Source organism: Lepeophtheirus salmonis, chromosome 13, assembly GCF_016086655.4.
Source record: "Lepeophtheirus salmonis chromosome 13, UVic_Lsal_1.4, whole genome shotgun sequence".
Classification (NCBI taxonomy): domain Eukaryota; kingdom Metazoa; phylum Arthropoda; class Copepoda; order Siphonostomatoida; family Caligidae; genus Lepeophtheirus; species Lepeophtheirus salmonis.
The window spans coordinates 16,200,797-16,220,203 of NC_052143.2; positions in this window are offsets into that span (position 1 = coordinate 16,200,797).

Sequence of the window (19,407 nt, forward strand, 5' to 3'; positions counted from 1 at the left end):
CTCTGACAAATTTGAAATATCATCTGTTCTGAAAAACATTTGCGCCTTTAATTGTATTTCATCACTTTTCCATATACGTCTCATCTCAGTCCTTTGTTTAATTGTCTCCTCTGTTTTGAATCCTTAAGTGGGTATATTATTTTTTCTTAAGATATGTCTTTTTAGTTCTCTATTGTTCATCTATCTACATAGGTAGTAATGTTTTAAATCTTCAAGTTTAAAATGAAAAGAGCAAACAACTTTTTTATAGCTATCAATGGATTTACCATTTATATAAACAATAGTGCAACCGGGTATCTCTGTGCTCCACGCCACGATATTTACAATCATGTCGGAAAATTGACTCCCATTCACTACCAAGGCCATTTTTTCTTAATATTTTTATCCAATATCTAAATTATTATATCCATAGATGCAGGGTAGGGATTGTAAATCCCGGAAATTTTAAGAATAATTTGGAGTACAACTTATTCCCTAAGCTTAATTGGGCATTTCACAAATTCACAGGCCTTGATGAAGATCTCCTTGTTGGTCATTGCCTCGATAATGGAAGCCCCCACGGACTCAACAGTGTAATGTGTATATTTATCGTAATCTTCCTCCAAGGCATATCCACAAACATAGTAGTCCACGGCGTTTAGATCCAGCGAACTAGGAGGCCACATTTCCTATCCTCATAATAGATAAGCCTTAAAAATATTGGTTTTTCAGTAATAAATCAGATTCCAAATACTTGATATGGACAAACTGTACCATTTTAAAATTCCAGCATGACACAAAATCTGTTTATTTCAATATAAGGTCATTATCATAATTATCTATGGAATAATTTGCTTTCTTGGGCGTACACCCGGTACAAAGACACTCAATAGTTTTGTTAGCTAATTCTGACGAGCATAATTTCATAAATATAGATTATAGAGTAGTCAAGATATTGATGTCTAAACATACAAATAAATTAATTACCGATTATAAGAAAGTCTAATATTTTAGAAATAGGGACATACAACATACAATTTCTGGTTGTATTTAACATACTTAGACGAATATTAGATATTTTCTTTTATGGCCTTGGTATTTATCCTTGCATTCATTATTAAAACGGATTTTTTAAAAGGTAGCTTAACAAATGAAATTCAAAATACAGTAGACACATTTAAGAAGCCATTTGATATTGATTTATAACACCTATACATATGTCACTCACACCTGGAGATAAAGAAACCCCCTTAAAAGAACCCTAAATGATATCTGTCCTTTTAAAGTAAAAAATAAAGACTGAGAAGAATAAAATAAGTGGAAGGACAATTGATTTGATAAACAAAATGTATGTAATGGATATATGTTTAAAGATAAATATATACAACCAATGTTTTATACATTGATAAAGTGAAGAAAATATATGATATTTTAATAAGTCCATACATAAAGTAAAGGCTGGAATTTTGAGTCCATTTATATTTAGAAAAAAATTATCTCCACAGGGTTCTTAACACATGATTACTACTGAAATATTCATTTTTAAGTACTACATGTCTAAGTGTTTTTGTTAAAAGCATTGAAAAATTTAAATCAGTCTATTATATGTACATATTTATGTATAAGGAATGTCTTTTGAAATGAATTCTTGATTGGGCGATTGTATTATTTGTATGCTCCAGACATTTATTCAATCAGATCTATATATGAAGACATAACTCATCATTGCTTAATACCACATTATTTTTTTGGTAAAGTCTTTAAAGTTCTTAATAGCAAATTTCCGTTAAGAGTAAACTAATTATTAATATATAGGCACAAAAATGATTCTTTTTATAAAACAAAAAATATCATTTAATAATATTTGCCTTGCATACATTTTTCTAGACTCTAGAAAAATTATTATTAATAATAAAAGATGTGTGTAGCTTCCATTTTTATACCAATAAAAACTTGAAACAATTTTCAATTTTTGTGTAGGTTACAAGGATAACAATTCTTAACAAGTTAATAAGCAATATATTTTCACTGATCAGTACTTCAAGTTTTTTATACCTAACTAAACTCATTCAAATATGCATATAAATATATTACACAGCTCAATTATGTTTACATTTTCTTTGTATGCAAATTGTATCGTACTAATTATATATATTATTACGTCCAATAGATGTTAGGTTATTAAAAAAATACATTGTTTCGAAATTGTTATCAGCTATCATATGCTATATTATTCGTTGAGATACGTCAACAAACAAAGACGATAAAGGCAAAAAATGCAAGGTATTGTAGATATTATCTGCACCCATAATTAATTGATCTTGGTGCTTACTGCCACTTGGTTATTCGGTAAAGTCTTATTAGTTCATAATAGAAAATTTCCATTAGAAGTAAACTCTATATAAATATATATGTCCAAAAATTAATCATTTTATAGAATAAGAAATATAATTTAATGATATTTGCATTCCGTATGAAAGTATATTAATGCATACCATTCGATTTTTTGGGCTACAAAAATGATAAATATTAAATAAATATTCAGCATATTTTCCATCTTTAACCCCTCCGTTGGTGAACAACATTATGGATAATGTTTTTAGTCCACTTGATCAAAAAGAAATCCCAAAAATTTCTACTTGCATGATAACCAATTATTGTAAATACGTCATTTGAATGTAGTAGTATTTTGTAGCTATTCCATTATTTTGTATTCATAAATATATATATTAAAATGCTAAAATTCTTGTATGAATATTTTAATCTCGTAAAACACATCCTTCTTAAAAAATCTCGTTAACAATATGAGTTAAGTCTTTCAATAAGATATAATGTATATGAAATACTCATTTTCAAGCAAATTTGTTAATCATATTAGTGCACATAGACTGGCAGGAAAAAAAATACTTTTTTTTGTTATTTTTAGTGATGTTGATGACTTTATCAACATTTTTTACTTTAATCCGATGAAAATTATTATGAAAAAATTGAATCCCTAAGATATTTTTTAATAATTTGTCTGTAAAAATCCAGCTGTTTGGGGGAATTACAGAGTTGGATACTTATAATAGATCCAAGGGATACTGAAGCAGAATTGTACGCCTCAGTCCTCACATTGAATAAAAATCATTCAAGAAATAAAAAGAAAATAACCACTTCTTTCTAAAACAATCGATTAATTTGACTAGACTTTTATTGGAATAGTTATAAATACGAATAAATCCTAAACAAGGTATAAATTATTGTATATCATATGATTTAATGTTTCAGAAGCATACTAAAAGTTTTGGTGATAAAATATAGAATAATTAGTATTTATTATGAATAATAGGTTCTATACTATCCCAGTTCACTAATGGACGGTGAGATAAATTACTATCAGTAAGTTATATGTATTTTATTCCTACTTCACTCTAATAATCAATAAATTTAAACATTGTTTTTTGGCGTTACTTAGGTCTTATAGTAGATTAGTTTTTGACGATATATTTTATGGAGCCATTGCTACATGCAATCGAATTTGAGTTAAAGAAACACTGAATACTTATTCACCAGTGTGGCTCAGAATACCATGAGTTGATGAACAAGGTTGCAAACTCCTGGTTGGATGCAACTACCCCAAACGGGTTATCTTTTGTCTACAAGACTCAGGATACGGCAACAGGACCATAAAAATTCTAGATTGAAAGAAGAAAAACCTCACCGACTTCTGGCCTGCAAACTTGTGGCCCTCTTCATAGCCAGACTGATTGCCACTGGACTATGGAATATCAGGTCTCGTGGGGAGGAAAGATCTGCAATGTTGTCCGCCACAAAAATGATTTCCTGAAGGTCTACGTTGAAAAGAAGTGGACTAATATGCTCAATGACCACGTCATTAGGTTGTGCAAGGCCTTTGGTCCTAGACTGGAGGCCAAGGTGGTCACAGAAACAGAATATTTTGATACATAATTGTTTGAATTATAAGGGATTATTATTATTACAAAATACTCGTGATACCAAATACTTGGGTTTGTTTTTTTTTGGGTTTTTATTTTGATGAAGTTGGTTTTAATCTTATCGTCAAAAAAGATAGAAATTCCTTATACACACTGTAACTCACAAAAATTAGACAAAAAATTTCATTAATGAGTAATATTCATTTTATTTTTCTGTCCGTTTTTTAGACGTTATACAACTTTTACACTCTTTTGAAGTTTTTATCACTTACAGTTTAAAACCTTCCAAGGATCGCAATATTTTAGATAAAAATAACTTATATATTTTCGATTCTGGATATGCATTTCTCCTTATCCATCATATAAGATGTGTGGAATCTGGGGTTTCTGGCAATTACTTAGCAGGATATGTAAATTTAATTGTTTCAACTCATATTGATATATGTAATTAATGTATTTATTAAATGTATTATATTTATCTTATCAAATGATTTAAATTATTGAATTGCCTCTTATGCACCTTTATCATAATATCAAATTGCTTTTTATGTTTCTGAAAATTAAATAGCAGTGTACCTAGATATAATTGGTCCAACTCTTATAGATAATGGGTTTAATTTTGTTTTTCATGATTGTATGGATGGTAATGAGGGAAAATACATATGAAAAAAGAAACTCTAGTTCACCAGATCACAAATATTTCTACATACAAAAAATTACCAAAATTTTAACTTTCTTATCTTAATGTTAATAAAATTTTAAGAAACATAACACTATGTATACAAATTTGAATATGAATGTGTGAATGAACTGTTTTTAAAAAGTCAGTTAAAAGAAAATAGTTTGGATTACAATTATTATTTCAAAAAAATTAAATTTTCATCTTACAACATACAAGAAAATCCTTTTCTTAACAAAAAAAATATATGAATATATTTTTACTGTTCTTTAAGTTTCTAAATATTTGAAGAAAAAAAAACATATAGAAGAATAAAATATTTCTTACTAATTATAAAAATCTGTTCAAATAAAGAAATTTTTAAATAAAAGTTTCTGATGGAAAGTTTGTATAGTGTACAAATATATTTTATATGTACATACAACACTTCCAGCAAAAGAAAGGGCCTTTGAAAATATATTGATTAAACCACCGTTAATGAACATTTTTTCTTATTTGATTACAAAAAGTTAACCCAAATATTATAAAATTTACTATAATTTGTCATATTTTCTTAACTATTTCATGCATTTAGTATCCGAAAATAGATATTTAAATTCTTAAAAACACATATTTGTTTCATTAATCTTAATAACGACAATCAATTTATTATTATTATAGTTGAAACAGTATAATTTTATTTCATGAAAAGTTATATTAAGTATTAATTAATTTTAATAAATTATAAACACTAAATATATATATTAATTAATTTTTAAGAAGTTTAGTGCGTGATACAGAGTAACAGCTGATATAATACCATTAGCAACCCCTATACCTTAAAAAGAAATAGGAAAAGCAAATTAACAACATTTAAACGAATAGATTAACTGATCACACGAAACCTTTATTAAAAAATGTAAAATGTACGAATAATTCTAAAATAATACACTTTTAAAGTAACAAAAAGTTGGGCTTATTCCGACAAAATGATTGAAGAGTATCCCTAAAAAAACAGCAATAAAGTATATTTTAAACAAATTTTAACAATTTTATAAAATTTAGAGTACAAAAAGTCCGAGTTCACTAACAGCAGATTAAATTTTTTTTATACGACATATATAAAATGCTTTAAAACATTAAAATGAGCATTTAGATCAATAGAAAAAAACCCTGATTATTTCGGTTTGTCTAAAGCAATAATAACTCTAATTTAAGTCACTTAATTAAACGACAATGTAAACTTGTATAAAAACCCTGCAAAATTCAATACCTTGTTATATTTATAATAGCCATTCACTTTGATTTATACATATTTATATTTCAGAGTTTTTTACACTATACATCTGTATTTATCCTAGTATTAGCCTGTCCGTTCCACGGATGTATGGGAGGAGGACACATTCGGACATAAAATGATGGTGGTGTATAGTCCATATTTTTTCTGTCAAGTAATTTAAATGTTCTAATTAATAATATAATTCATAATTTATGTTTGTCTATTTAAATCCAAAGTAGAAGTACTTAATTTATTCCAAAACAATAATTAAAATAACCAAAAACCCGAATATATTTCTCAATAAAACCTTAAAAATTCGCAAAACATAATTTAAAAATTTTGCGTTGTGGCCTCCTGGGGTTAATAACAAAATGTTTAAATTCTTCCGGAAAAGGGCATTGTACACGGCCATAATCCCACAGTAACGCATTCTTTGTAGATGAGCGAACAAATTTTCCCTCACACGTGAACCACTTTGAAAGGGAAAAAGGCACAAAATTCTAAAGTTCGGTAAATCAAATAGTCAGTATCAGTAAACAATCAAAGGGTTGCTATGTAGCAATCCTCTCAGTATGTTGCTCAACATTTATAATTTATATTTTTTTTGGATTGTTTCTTTTATTATAGTATATTATAATAAACTTTGTTTATTAATGTTATGTTAAATTTGATAGTGTTAAATTCAATGTCAGTAAACTAAACTCCTCTCAACTTGCCTTTTCACAAATTTAGACCGATGAGAAGATCGCTTAACACGTGCACCAACTACATCTTCCCTTGTGGATCTATGCACAACTGTAAGTATTTATCATCAACAAATACATAAATTCAGCTCCAAATGAATTAGTATCCTTCTTAATACTTTGAAGTGTTTGATCCAATGCTTTAATAGAATGCTTATGGGCCATAGGTACTTCAAAACTTTACCAAAATATTAATACACTTTGTCAAATTAGTTATTCAATGGCACTATTTGGCTCTATCAAACAGATGGAATTCTCATAAGTATCCATAAGAATTGCAGGAATCCCCAACGAATTAACTGGTTAATGAAATCTTCCCTTCACATCTCATTTTTATGTAGAGTGCTGTACAAAGAATTTATTACCTGAAAAAACTACACAGCAGCAGGAGGAAGATTCAAAAGTTTATTTTTGGATATATAAGATTAAGGGTATGTCATAAATATTAATTTACGAGAAGTAGTCCCATTTCCCAAAGTAATTAATAGTAAATTTGCTTGAAAATATAGAAGAAAACTAGGTACGTAAATCGCCTGTATTTTTAGCTATTACGATTTTTTGGAATTGATAATCTGAAGAATGAATTTTCTATTCCTCATATATGATTGTGATAAATTTATCATTCAGAAAGAAAGAAACATATATATTTTAGTGTAAAAAAAATGTGAGAATAACAACTACTAAATTTTAAATCGAATTTAGAAAAATAAACATTAATCGTAGAAATTTACATTTTATAAATGTGTTCTAGTTAATACACCAATGCTAAATAATTTTTGGATTTTTGAATAATATAATCAAAGAGTATTAAAAACAAATAAACTTTCAGTTAAAAACTCTCACAGATAGAGAAGTAAGATTAGAATAAACTATAACAAACAACGCTCCATGGTGGGATCCTATTTGTAAACAGTGTGAATGACGATTATTATGTGCCCAATGATGAACCTTCACTGGAGATACACAGATTTGGGTTCCGAGTGGTATCATTCCATTCCTATGTTTTTTCTACGTAAAGACCTTCTAATTTTTTAAAACTATTTTGAGAGACTCATCATATGAAGGAGACATGCCGACAACACAATCCAAATGGTCACCCATCTTCTCAATTCGGAGTGTCCTTCACCGCTCTCAACATGGTTATAACCATTTCGTAAAACTAAAAAAATACTTATTGGCTAGTATATGAGTGTGCATGAATCTTAATAGTTTGTCCAGAAGACCTTGTCCATCTTTGGCTTTTGAAATTAATACTTAAAATAAAACTCAATATTCATCTTTATAAGTGTACTACAGGGTGTACGTGAAATTGTTGGCAATTCGAACATACTAAAGTTGCATTAATAAAATAATAATAAATAAAAAATTATCGGTTCACTTTCCTTTTTTTTTATGGGCACACTCACACGTATCTACTCAATACTTATAACTATTCATATGTGTTCTGTCCCCAAGAATGAAAAAATAATAATATGAGTTAGTTAAAAAAAATTATTATGTTAGAATGACTGATGTGTACTTTAGTCCTTCTGCAATATCCATTAATAATACTACATTATTATTTCTTGTATCAAAAATATTTATAAGGATTACATCTGGAAGCGCAACATCTACTGTACACCATGTATAAATGTTCGATGCAATATGCACACACCTGCAAGAGTTCAATAATACAATTACATGATATTTCTCAAATCAAAATAATTTAGAAAATACAACATGAAACACTATAATTTAAAAGTCTAGACTAACGGGAGAACCCAACACTCCCGAAATTATAAGGCTTCGACGAAGGAAATACCTTTAATTTATTTATATAAAAGGTATCTTAGTGTAATTTTACGTTTTTCATGTGCAAAATAAGTCGTTTGGCTACTGAATACTTAATTGTTATCTCCTCAAGAACAAAAAAAATATAAAAATAACAGCTTGATATTTTTAATATGATGTGATGAGGTAGAGTACTTAAGTATCAAGAGCCTTTATTAGTAATACTGATATCTACACACACTTGTTGCAAAACCTCAGCTAAAGCCACATTTTTTTGTTTGACCACGTGGTTGAAAATGAATTCTCGTCTGACACACAAATAAATAAACAGACGGACATGCTTTGTTTTGTTAATATATCCCATACGTTAGATATAAGTTTAATCTGAAAGAAGTAAGGATGTGCCATATTCTTATAATCATTTGCGATTCTTTTTATATATAATTATTGGCTGTATCTTCAAAATGGAAGCCATAGTATTTATGTTGCTAAAATACTATTGCAGTAGAAGACCCCAATTAAGATTGCCAATGACCTCAGGATCCACCAAACGGCTGTATATGGCATTAAAAAGCTATTTGAACCCCAAAAAAAGATGACGATTTTGGAAAGCTCAAAGACGAACAGAAAGAACAAAGGACATGATTATGTGTGTCAAAAATCAGCTTGCTAGAAATCAACTAGATCACTACTACTGCCAAAAAGGAAAAGAGGTTTTTTTAGGCAAGCTTGTTCCCTCCCAGTTCCCCAATCTTATTCCTGTGGATTATAGCCTATATAGGAAAAGGTGGAGAGTAAGGCTTGCAACCACCATCACGGGTCTGTAATATTTTTGTATTGCGCTATCAAGGCTGCATGGTTTAACTTGTTAGAAGACTTCATCTGTAAGGTTTCTGCAGCCTTTAGTAAGATGATGAAGGTCGTCATTGAGGCAGTAGTAGGTCATAGTACATAAAAAATGTAAATTTCAGTTATACTTCAAGGGAAATAAACTAAATTTTGAGTCCCATTATCTTCTTGAATTTTTTTTTTAATTAAGTTTGAAAACAATCTTCCGTGTCAACTTAAATATGAAGCATGGATTAGATGTTGAAGAAAATTGACTTTGATAAATTGTTTTTTTTTCTTACAATGAGGACAAATTTGGCAAAATAAGCATCAAGGCTTTTTGTTTTGATATAAAAATATATATAAAGTTGTCAACATTAAGTTAGATATACAACATATATATATATATATTTATAGATCTGAACCAACTAGAAAAATAATTTTTTCTTCATATATATCAATTGTAGCAAAGATAAATTTTTATGTATGTATCATGGTACTTTCATATGATAGTTTTTTCCCATTAACTAAAGTATAAAGAGTACAACTATATATCATGCGACATTTTTAACAATATATATATATATACTAACAATATATTAATTGTGTACTTGTGTATTTTTTATTACTATTGGTCATAAGTTTGCCAGGGACTGTAGTCTTAATAAAAAATGTATTCAGTTTTTCTTACTTTACAATTGAATGAACTCAAGAATAGATGCTGAATGCTTACTGTATAGAGTAACAATCAGATTGCAAATAAACTTAATTTTTTTTTAACAAAAAGACACTTTATAAGACTTTAAACAAATCTGTCATGACGTTTCATTATATCACAGGTGAGCAGCTATTACATGAAAGAAATAATCACGAATACCACAATACTATAAGCAAGAAATACTCAGATTTAGATCATGAATTATTCTCCAAGTCCAACAAGGACGTACGATTATAACTCCATAACATACTCTCAAAGTTACTCTTAGGTTTTCAAGCACTAGTGATAACTTTATACTTACTATCTTCAAGAATAAAAGAATTATTATAATAACCTTGAAAAATAAAAAGTTCTTATTAGATTGTAATTATAAAAAAGAGCACAATCTTCAATTTTCCTACTTTTAAAATACATATGTTTATCAATGATCCTTCATACTTCTTTTTTCTATCTAATAATTACTCATGATGGCATTATCTTTATCTTTATTGCCCACACTGACAATTATACTTATATTTATGAATAATTAGTTACCATACACTTATATTTAAGTGTTTCTCAAGCTAGAGTAACTACAAGAATAAAAGTCAAAAAGGTTTTAGCCCGTCATAAGTAAACTGGGATAATATATGCCACGGATTTATAAATATGATTGTTATCTCTTTCAATGCAATAAACTATTTTACTTAAAAATCGTTCTTTATTTTTCCTTTTCATTTCTTAGATTTTTAATTCGATGTGAAATCTAAGGCGCACAACGACAGCTCTTAATTAATTGTAATCTAACTAGTATTTTATATTGTAAAAACAGCCTCTTCAAAATTCATGGGTATAAATTTGATTTCTAAAAATTTCATTGTCATAGATAATTCATAGCAATTTTTATAAATATTTAATGTTTTTACTCTAAGAATAACAAATTGTATCTTGTTTTAACCCCCACTCATGTTGTTTAGATTATTTTTTAAAAAAAACAATTAATTTTTTCGATATTTATAATCATACAAGTATTGTTTATGCATTTTAATTGATATTTATGAATGTAATTGGTATTGAATAATTAAAAAAAAATAATGTAATCATTATAATTTTTTACCTGTTTATCATACAATAAAATATGTTTTTTGGTTTTAAATGTAATTACGTTATAGAAAGGATGTTTGGGTTAAATAAAAAAAAAAAAATTAGAAACCTGTAAATGAACGTGGTAATCCAAACAACTGAAAAGATGTTTAGAAGCAGCTTAGCTTAGCTAGGGATCTATGACGTTTTTTTATATTAGCTGTAAGAAGCCTTAAGAGAAAGGAACTAAATAAAAATCCCATTCATTATATAGCAAGGACATACCAGGGTGGTCTTAAAAGTTTCTGACCTCAATGTAAAAACGACAGTGCTCGTAAATAAAGGCTAACTGTCACATCTATCTAGCATCTGTTGATAGTTACTAACCCAAGTTTAAGCCATTTTAAAGGCACACCTGTGATGTTACAATTCTTGTTAGTGAGTTGATTAGACTGTATTTGTGAAAACGAACTAGATCGAGAATCATTCTGTTGGTGCAGTTTATGAGTAAAGAATCCGTTTTTTGGCACTGAGTAATTACTGATAATGAAACTTGGATACACCATTATACGTCCGAATTATAATGACAGTCTAAAGAGTGGACTGCAAAGATATTCTTCAAATAAACAGGCAATCACATACATAAAATTTCATTATTCAGAGATAGCACTGAGTGCTATAGTGATGGGGTAGAGATGGGAATATTGCTTGAAGAAGGGTGTTGAGCTACAAGAAAACTATATTGAAAATAAATATAATTTTTTTTAATGTTTATACAATAGTCTTTTTTTGATTTAATAATTATCTAAAGGTGAATACTACTGGTCCTGATAAACATTGATACAAACATTAGAGTTGTGTACATACCAACATATAATATGTTACAATTTTATATAACAATATATCATTACTATTAAATTTTTCTCCCTCCGCCCCCCCTCCAACAACCACAGCAAGGGGTGCTGCAGGGAAAAGAATAAACCTGTCAGCAGATTCAGGGTCAAGATAACAAATGTAACACTTCATATTTGAAATAAACCAATCTTAAAAAGAAAAATGGAGGCGAGAAAAAAAACCCAAAAAAAACCTTACTATAATACATAATAATAAAAAATAGCATCTGACAAATTAGTAAATAAATATCTAATTAAAAATATAATCCCAACACGAATGATAAAAAGCGAAATTAATTAAGAGTTGCAATGGCTATATTTTTGTGTAGTTCAATGTTTTCATAATTGGACCTTGCAATCATGTTTTGCAATTTTGCAATGGATTTGGATCCTATTCTGAACGGAAGAGCCATATCGTTAAAGCGATAAATTTTTTCCTCTTGGGTGGTCCCAAACTTTTGTATCCTTATTGCATTTCGATATATCAATTAAAATGACAAAATACTTGAATGAGCTTTTGACATAGATAAAATTGTTGTTTCTACATTAAAAATATAACATTTTATTTATTAATTAAAAATAAAAAAGATAGACACTTTATCTTTACTTTTCTGAATATTTCTTTATCCAAATTTTAGGAATCTAACTTGCTCTGAAATGTTTTCATGAGATTTATTAAATGCAAGAATTGCTTATACATATAACTCAGTTCTTACATTGAAAAAAACAAAGAGATGCATATAGATTTAATGTTTTAGGAGCATACTGAAATGTATTTGCAAGTTTATAAAAAGGAATACAAAGCATTTTTATTAATATTGGGGTGTCCAATTTCCCACTTCACTAAGGGAGAGTGAAGAAAATAAAAAAGCATTTTCAGGTTTGCCAACCCAAATAAGCTACTCTAAACATGAAAGTCGTATTTTATACACCTTTTTTGCATAAAAAATAGAAAAGGGAAAGATAATTATGGAACAAGAAGTATTTGACAAATTCTCAAAGAATTAAGTAAATGAGTGAATGATAGTGATTTGAAGGTAATGGAAGAGTCCCATTTATATTCATACTCGTATACCTATGTCTTCTTATGTAGGTATAAACTATATTTATGATACTTTCATCCTAATCTTATATCATATATCATTTTGATAAATTACTTTTTGTTGAAAAAAAAAAATCATCATTTGAACTATTGTCAATATCATTTCTTTCGACATATTTATTGGATATAAAATTATTCATATACGTATATTTGTTCTTCAATACATTTTTTAAAACCTCTCGTTTTTTATACCTTTAAAAATTTCTAAATTAGATATTGTTTTTTGTTTTTTTCCATTCTTAAATTGTTCATTTCATATTTTTTTACGAAGTAGCGGTAGTACCCAGAATTGCCAAGAGTAAATATGCATCGGCTAAGAGACAAACTTTGTTTTAATAATACAGAAGAAAATAATACACTAATAAATCTTTTATGTTACATTCTGGTTTTTTTGAAAGATTAATATTACAAGTTTGAGAAAAAAAATTAATATAATGTAGTGAGCCTCCCTATTTTAGTCTCTACAGCACTTACTTTCTGTGTTTTATCTACACATGCTCGTTGCTAAGCCTTAGTACTGTCAACATTTAGTTTTTTAATATTATGTATAAAAAACGGCTCCTTGTTTCAATTTTTCATGGTACATAATGATGAAAATCCCGTGTATTTTTTAGCTGGCCTTTTTTTTGGCATTGTCAATCTGAAGAATAAATGTTCTTTTCCTTAACAGTTGCCATTATTATTTAATTCTGAGTAGTGAACATCCTTTCTTAAATACATTCAATTATATTCAAAACCTCATTGAACATTTGTGTGGAATGATAAAAGACGGAGCATAAATTTGAGGATTTTTTGCAGGTTTGTAACTGTAAGTCTTTGTTGAACCCAAAGTAAAATTAGGGATCAACATTGGAGTAGTTTTAGCTCTCAAGTTCCAGAGAAAAATATTATTAAAGCGTTAACTACAATCCTCAATCCACTAAAGTATTGCTGTCATTTATTACGTCATTCGGTTTTTAATGACAAAGTTGAGCAATTTAATTCGCTTACTCTCAGGAATGTTGGAGGTTGGACAAAAATTATTTAATGACCCGAGGAGTATGTGCCTATTTTGCAATAAAGCGACACAGTCTAATGACCATCTCTTCAGGAGCTGCGAGATATTAAGAGAAATTTATGAGCGGATCTATTTTGAACTGCTGCAAAATTTTGGAGCAACGACTGATAAAGATAAATTTTTAGGACACTATTGTAGAAAGGGGGAAGGCAAGGTGAATACGATTATTACCAAAAATCAAAAAATAATAGGTGAAAAAAGTGCTAAGAAAGACTTAAAACATACAGGCATTATCCCCATTATTAATTTATGGATTAAAGTTATAAAATAAATCGACTAGTCTCTTCAGTTAACGCAAGACTATACAACTAAAGTTATCTTATTTTGAGTAGTTCTGCTGTTTTTTATGTTTATTTATAGTTTAAATAATTCTAATGTGTACCGTCGTTTTTAAACTAAAAATTTTTATATTACGACGAGTCTTTTTTTGTTTGGTTCTTAGTATTAAAAATTATGTTTTAATTTGATGTGTTAAGCTTTTGGTTATGTCGAAATGTTTTTGTTTTTTTTAAATAAAGATAGTCAAAATGTCAAAAAATTAATAAAAAAGTACTTTGTTATTTCTTAGATTAAAATATGTTTACGTTATACATTAGGGAGCACAATATATAGTGAACCCTGTATACAAGCTTGATGCTACATGCTAAACATTGACTAGATTATTATGTCTTAGATCAGAAAAGCCTTCATTTTGTTCAAAGATTCATATATATGAATAAATACCAAAATATATACTTTAAGATAAACATTATTTTTTTCATATACATTATGAAATATCCCTGGGAGTAAACATATTACTTTTACATTATTTTTAACATAATATTGTTTATTTTATTTTGGAATTACCTCCATTCTTGTAGAGAACACCTTGGTCAACAAGTCCCAGCCCTAAATAGGAAAAAAACATATTTTTTCCAAAATTCATTTTTATTCATCAATATAATCTCCTTTTAGAGCAATACAATCATTCCAACGTTTGTCTAGCTTTTCGATACCACGGGTGTAGAACGATTTATCGAGACCTTCAAAATATACTTCAGTTTCGACAAACACTTCCTCATCTGAGCCAAATCTCTTTCCACAGAGCATCTTTTTGAGTTCTGCGAAGAGCCAGTAATCACTGGAGGCCAGATCTAGAAAAACAGGTGGGTGCAGTAGTATTTTGAAACCCATTTCGACCACTTTTGCGGCTGTTTTTATTTACATGTGACACGGTAAATTGTCTTGGTGAAAGAACACTTTTTTTCTCTTCAAATAGAGTCTTTTCTGGGTAATTTCGCCCTTCAAACGGTCCAACAAACCGATATAATAGTCAATAGTCGCTGTTGATTGTGTTTTAATGTTTCAAGTATTCAATGAATAAAACTCCATCCGAATCCAAAAATAAAGAGGCCATGACCTTCCCAGCTGAGTTGGAGTCTTTGGACGCTTTCGACGGTTTTCTGCGTCTGCACACCAATCAGCCGACTACCATTTTGATTCTAGAGTAAAGTGGTGAATCCATGTTTTATCCATTGTGATGTACCGACGCAAAAACTCCTTCTGTCTTCGCGTGAACATCTCCAAACATCTCTTTGAATCATTTGCTCGTTGTTGCTTTTGCTCTGTTGTGAGCAAACGCGGCACACATTTGGAAAAAAGCTTTTTCATACCCAAATGTTCGTGTATGATGGTGTAAATACTACCTTTAGATAACTTTAGAATGTTAGTTATTTCTTGCAACTTCACTTTCAGATTGTCCATGTTTATTTTCCGGGTTTTTTCAGTGTTTTCCTGAATAACCGCCTCAATTGGCCAACCAGGGCGTTCGGCATCATTGGTGTCCGTACATCCACGTTTGAAATAGGCAAACCATCGTTTGATGGTTGTTTTCAATGGGGTAGAGTCTGGATAACATTTTTCAAACCAAGCTTTGGCTGGAATGGTATTTTTTCTATCAAAATCAATGATAAATCAACTCACTGTGCATATAATTGCCTGTTTCCATACTTTGGAGATACCCTTCAATAAATGTTTTACCATATATGGAACACAAGTAATTTTCGGTAATAATATCGTAAGTACTTGATTTTTTCATCAAAAAAATAATATCCATGTTCAAATCTATTTAAATGAAAAAGTTTGTTTATTTTCAGTCTTATGGAATAAATTTTTCCCCATTAGCATAGTTGATCAATCAAAAAGTTATTTCAATTAAAAAAATTAGCTACAAATTAAATTCATGCATTTAAGTGTTAATCTTCCATCTATTCTTATAACGTGAGGACTTATTTTATTAAAGTATATCTAGAAATCTGTTTTTACAATAAAAAAAAGTAATTTGTAAAAATTCCGACTCGGAAAAAAGTTAAACACCTCAAATAAAAAAAATACTTTTGACAATTCATCTAGTGAATAAAAAATAATTTAAATGTAAATAATCTTTTTTTTTATTGTCGTTGAATAACAATAAACCTAAGATAAATATAATTTTTTATCTTTTACTTATACGAAACTAATGTTTTTTAGTTAAATATTTGTTTAATAAGAAAACTTTTAAAGAGTAAAACCAAATGTAGATATATATCATAGAATGTTTGTAACTTAAAAACAATTGTTACTAGTGTTATGTGTGTCTTTATTGATCTAGTCTAGTTTAGTTTAGCTATCTGCACATGTAATTGGTCTGAATACAAAATATAAAGTTACGTAAATATATTCATGTCATTATGAAATACAATACTTTTATCATAAATCAAAAACAAATATCAACAACATTGAATGTAATTTCACATCTCATACGTCAAGTACATTCTTTTCTAAATGGTTTTCAATTATGTATGTAAATATGTTTACAAAAATGAAGGTATGCAGATGCAACTACATCAGACTATGTTGAAAAGTATATACCTATATACATAATGTATTTATATTTTTATAAAGAAGAATAATAACAATTTAATTTAATTTTACATCTTGATTACAAAATTTGATTAATATATATATATATATGATAATAAAAAGAAAAGAAAAATTGAATTACTATTTACATAATTTGTAAAAGTTTTAGAAATATGTTGATAAAAGTTATTACAATATTATATCAACATTCTATATTTTTATTTAAATTCATTGATAACAAATTAATAAAATCTATTCAATTGAAACTAAAAGTATCTTTTATTTTCGGGTAACTAGCGCTTGAAAAATTAAAATATTGAATAATTTAGGATTGAAGAAAGAGAAGATATAAAGTAAAGAGACTTCTTGACACTCCTGAGCTCTACTATAGAACCTGTATACCACTTAGTTTGGATGAAGAGTTATTTGGGAATTTAAGCCGATGATAATTTTACTGGTTTCAAATGTACTATTATTGTACAACCCGAAATTAGCATACAAAAACTACTAAAATTTTGAAAATTAGCATAGAAAATATCAAAATTGAAATATTGTTAATTTAAAAAAATACTTTGTTATAATAATAATTTAAAATAACTAGTCCTGTTTCATATTTTATGTAATTTATCAATAAATTATAATAAACTAGCGAAGGTACTTAAGCCAAGGAGGGAGCAGAAACTATAATTGACATTGGTCAACTTTATTTCTTATTAATGTAATTGGTGCGGCCGATCATTATAATATAGCTCCTATACATTATATTAAACTTGTGATTTTGCTTATAAAATTCATAAATAATTTTTATAATCATTAAATAACATAGCAACATATGTGTATGAAAAAGTTTCTAGATGAGAAGTCCATCTTTCGTATTGTCAAAAAAAATGTAAATTTGAAATTCGCGAGAACAGGGGAGGGGTACCCCCCAGAATGAAGCAAAAAATAGTATTGCACTAACTTTGCAAAAAAAAAATAGTTAATACAGTTTATTGCCATTGTAAAGAGAAACAAAAACATATCAGGATATGTTTAAAAAAAAATTACAAGAAATAATTTTTTTTTTTAAATGAACATCGAAATCAGTTTTATTTTTCCAAATATTGCAAAAAATATGTAATAAAATGTTTCATAAATTGATAATACCAGATTTAAGGTTTGTGCAAAAAGTTTATAATTTTATGTTCAAAATGCATAGTTTTGTTTAATTTTTCTTATAATTGAAAATTAACGTTTAATGAAATAAAATGAAAAATTATTCAGAAAATGACAGATATTCCAATTGAACTTCAATTTTTATGTTTCAAATTATTATGTAAACGAATTTTCAGATCAATTACTAAAATCTAAGTTTTATTTAAGAATCCAATACTCCCTTTGAAAATTGTTTTTTTTACAAATGAAAAAAAAATGTAAAATTTATTTGCATATATGAAATATCAAGATTTCTTTGAATAAAGAAAATTATGTTTCTTTGAAGTATTTCCACCTTTTTTTTGGCTTGAAAATATTTATACACTCAGTAAATTTGTTATAGATACTGATAAAAATGGCAAAATAGATTTAATTGAAAGCCAATTGATATCTTTTTTATTCCATTTACATTCAAGTTTCTTCATCTCTTAAAAAAAGCTTTTTGTTGTAAATGGCTTCATTGATCCATGACTCCTAACAGATTCAAGTTAGATTGCACATACAACCAGAGTAAGGAAAATTTTGGTGCAAAAGTATTTGTCCTGTTATGTAGTCTAACAAAAATTCAAATTTTTTCTATTGTTTTCATACCAGACTAGAAAAAAGAGCAATTTTGACCCAAAAAACAATCCAAAAGGAATCCTTTCTTTCAAAAAGGTCAAAGTGATCAATTTTTTGAGCAAGTGAGCTTGAACTCACAAATTGTAAGTTAGATATTTTATCATTAATAACTAATAACTTTACAAAAATGCTTGGAACATATAATTTAAACTGATTTTTTTTTATATTTATTCATTACAAATATGTTTTACTTGATGTTGATTTACATTCAAATATTTGTAGGCACAACCGCTCCTGACAAAATGCATTATATTGTCGATAAAATGTGTAGTAACTTAGTTTTTCATCATTTATAACATATATTTAAGCGTATTAATAAATAAAAAAATTAAGATATATTTTAAAAATTATACTCGTATCTACCTAAATTCATAATCATTAATAATTATAATGTATCTTTATTATAGATCCTCTTCATCAACCATAAATAATTATTAGTCCTTCATGCTTAATATTAAATACTAAATATAATGAAAGAAAAGAGTAAGAATCCATTATTTCCAATATTCAGAACTTTATTTGAGTACACCTTTTCAGTGTGTGGTCATCATACCTTGGGTCCATTGAAAATAAAAAATGTAAAACTAATGTCAGTCTTCACTTTCGCCTTTAACAGAGAAACTGAGCTCACATTGAATATCCCACAAATTAATGCCATTATTAGTAATTAATAATAATAATTTAA